This window comes from Octopus sinensis, linkage group LG16 (assembly GCF_006345805.1).
Source record: "Octopus sinensis linkage group LG16, ASM634580v1, whole genome shotgun sequence".
Classification (NCBI taxonomy): domain Eukaryota; kingdom Metazoa; phylum Mollusca; class Cephalopoda; order Octopoda; family Octopodidae; genus Octopus; species Octopus sinensis.
This window is the reverse complement of record NC_043012.1, coordinates 17168062-17172019: the sequence shown is the minus strand read 5'-3', so window position 1 is coordinate 17172019 and position 3958 is coordinate 17168062. Positions and strand designations below refer to the sequence as shown.

Here is a 3958-nt window from a genome sequence, read left to right as displayed (position 1 = left end):
GTATATATATGTATATATATATATATGTGTATCGTCTTCTAAATGTTTTACGTTCTTGTCCCAGTTTGTATTTTTCTACATATAATATATATATATATATATATATATATATATATGTATGTATGTATGTATGTATGTATATGCATATATATTTGTGTGTGTGTTTATCCCCCCACTATGGCTTGACGGCCGATGTTGGTGTGTTTACGTTCCCGTAACTTAGCGGTAGGGCAAAAGAACCCGATAGAATAAGTACTGGGCTTACAAAGAATAAGTCCTGGGGTCGATTTGTTCGACTAAAGGCGGTGCTGCAGCATGGCCGCAGTCAAATGAGTGAAGCAAGTAAATGAAAGCACGTGTGTATGCGTGTGAGAAGGTGTGTTCACACGTGTGTGTGTGTGTGTGTGTGTGTGTGGAAGTGAGTGCGCGTATATATGTCCGTATATGTGCGTGAGTGTGCGTGTATCTGTGTGTTAAATTTTTACGTGCACTGATAATCACAATAGAGAAAAATACGCAGAGATGATAACAAGAAAATATATGTAACGGAAAAGACCCGAAATTGAAAATACAGGGTTGGCCAAAAGTCACCGGACAGTAAATCAGAACTATTTAATTCCAAGATTGATTTATGTTTAACAACTGAATGATTTTACTAAAAGCATCTAAATATGAAACATAATGCAAATTGTTCCAACTGAAGTCTTTCTTGACCAACACATTTTTTCCATTCGAGTCAATACAGAATTACATTTATGGAATTTTGATTTACTGAGAATTTTGATTTAATGACTTTGGGACAACCCTGTATAATGAACATTTAGAGAGCACTCCGTCATATTATTATATGAGGTTATGGATTCCGCAAAGGTCGACTTAGCTGCTCATCCTTTCGGGGCGGTCGATGAAATAAGTACCAGTTACGCACTGAGGTCAATGTAATCGACTTGTCCCCCACAAAAAAAATTTTCCGGCCTTGTGCCTATAGTAGAAAGGATTATATATGAGGTTATGGTGATTCCCCAAGCTTTAAGCAAGATTGCCATCATGCAACGGTGCGATTAGCAACAGGGTAAATATTGGTTTCAAATGTTGGCACAAGGCCAGCAATTTTGGAGGAGAGGCTATGTCGAAGTCATCGACCCCAGTGCTTAAATGGGATTTATTTTATCGACCCCGAAGGGATAAAAAGTAAAATCAACTTCTGAACGTAAAGGCGAACGAAATACCTATTCCTTTATTACCCACAAGGGGCTAAACACAGAGGGGACAAACAAGGACAGACATAGGTATTAAGTCGATTACATCGACCCCAGTGCGTAACTGGTACTTAATTTATCGACCCCGAAAGGATGAAAGGCAAAGTCGACCTCGGCGGAATTTGAACTCACAACGTAACGGCAGACGAAATACCGTTAGGCATTTCGCCCGGCTTGCTAACGTTTCTGCCAGCTCGCCGCCCTATTTTTTTTATGCTTACAGCACCTAGGTCTCCCAAGCGGTCACCCATCTAAGTACTAACTAGGCTCGATGTTGCTTAACTTCGGTGATCGGACGAGAACCGGTGCTTTCAACGTGATATGGCCGTAAGCCGTAAGGCGAACGAAATACCACTAAGCATTTTGCGCGGCGTACGTACGATTCTGTCGGGTCGCCGCCTTAGTTTCAGCATGACAACTGGTGTTGGGTTTCGCTTACCTCTGCTGTTATGTAGCAATTCGACAGGAGCGACCAATAGAATAAGGCTGAAGTGGAAATACGTACGGGGGACGATTTTTACTACTAAACCCTTCGAGGTGGTGTTCCAGCATGGCCGCATCCCATTGGCTGAAAGAAGCAAAAAGGATAAAGACAACAACGTAAAAGAAAGATATATATATATACACACACACACACTTACGTACACGCACACATATATAATTTATGGAAGCACTCCGTCGGTTACGACGACGAGGGTTCCGGTTGATCCGATCAACGGAACAGCCTGCTCGTGAAATTAACGTGTAAGTGGCTGAGCACTCCACAGACACATGTACCCTTAACGTAGTTCTCGGGGATATTCAGCGTGACACAGAGAGTGACAAGGCCGACCCTTTGAAATACAGGTAGAACAGAAACAAGAAGTAAGAGTGAGAGAAAGTTGTGGTGAAAGAGTACAGCAGGGATCACCACCATCCCCTACCGGAGCCTCGTGGAGCTTTAGGCGTTTTCGCTCAATAAACACTCACAACGCCCGGTCTGGGAATCGAAACCGCGATCCTACGACCGCGAGTCCGCTGCCCTAACCACTGGGCCATTACACCTCCACATATTTATATATAGATACATACATGCATACATACATACATACATACATACATACATACATACATACATAAATGCATATATATGTGTGTGTGTATGTATGTATGTATGTATGTATTACCATTTCTCTTTTTATATCCAGTTGAGGATTTCTTCAAGGCGTTAGCCATCATTTTCGTGTCTGATCGAAAGGCTTTAGTTAATTGTGTCTTCGTCTATCGTTTCAAAGTACATTTGTTTACTTTCGTACGTCCACACTGTATTGTCTTGTTTGCGCGAGCCCTAATTCTACGCAAACATTTCGCGTGCCACCGATATATGAAGTGCTCAGTCTTATCGCTAAAGGCACGAAACGAAACTGAGTATAAGTATTATTGGTCGATAACTGATGAAGAATTAGGGTCCTTCTGTGTCTGTCCTACGTGTACCTTTTTTTAGTATTGAATGCATTTTTCGTTTTATATAGATAGATAGATAGATAGATAGATAGATAGATAGATAGATAGACAGACAGACAGACAGACAGACAGGCGGATGGACGGACGGACGGACGGACGGACGGACAGACGGACAGACAGACAGACAGACAGACAGACAGATAGATCGATAACTTTTTTTTGTAGCCACACAAGGCTAAACACAGAATAAAAATGGACGAAATACAATGTAGAATTTTTTCTTTTCGAGGTGGGATGGGTGGGGCACAAAAAAACCGTTTGATCAATAGGGATCTGTGGGTTTTGTGGTGTATAAAAAAGCAATATATATATATATATATATAAAGTTCACAGTTTAGGTGTAGCCTTGGAAAGAAAAACCTACAAAAAAGACCAGTTCGAAAATGAACACATGAGTAAGTCACCTTACCTCTCGTTGTCTCTTTTTGTTACAGATTTACGCTTAAAATAGAGTCGTCTTTCATACTGACCATTTTTGCCACTTTTACCCACTTTTTATTAAAACATTCGTTCGACAAAGCCTTCTTCTCTATTCTCATCCTCCTATTCAAGTGGTACTTGAAAAAGTTGACGAGAGACTGACCAGAGAGGAAGGTGTTTGTTTGCAGTCCTTTCAAACGCGTCCACCACACACATTCTTTCGCCATAGCCATCAGCGTAACGAAAACCGTTTTCCCTTCCCGTTTAAAGGAAGGTAGTGGAACAATATTCACGATAGACTCGGCCGATAAGCGGGCCCGTCCTACACGCGACAACAGCTGTTCGACGAAGGTTCACAGCTCTGAAATATCTGGACACTGTACGAGTGCGTGCAGAACGGTTTCGTCGTTCTGACCGCATCTCGGGCAGGTCGGTCCGGTGATGGTTTTCGAACAGTGCCTGTAGCTCTTCTCTCGAACAGGTAGTGCGTCTCGATAGCATTGCCAAGCCAGGGATTTCTGGAAGTTATCCATAGGCCCCGGCCCGAACGTCGTCCTGAACAGGCGGGTTAGGAATTTCTCGTCGACGCCCAGGTTTGCCCCGAGTGTGTCGTCGGACCTCCCCTCCACTAGTCCTCTATAGAACGCTTGAGTCGTTTGTAAGTTGCACAAGTTTGACCCCGGTCGGCAGAGCTGCTGTAGAGCTTGGCGACACTCTCGGTGCCAATCGCCCAGTTTCGGTCTCTTCCTGATCCACGTTTGCAGTTCGGTCAGTGA

At 43.0% G+C, this 3958-nt stretch overlaps 1 non-coding gene across 1 annotated transcript; it reads right to left on the bottom strand.

The window, feature by feature from the left end:
- Nucleotides 1-1473: 1473 nt before the first annotated feature.
- Nucleotides 1474-1592, bottom strand: LOC115220631. The gene has a single exon (XR_003882563.1). It is a non-coding gene; the product is annotated as a 5S ribosomal RNA (ribosomal RNA).
- Between the last annotated feature and the right edge of the window lie 2366 nt (nucleotides 1593-3958).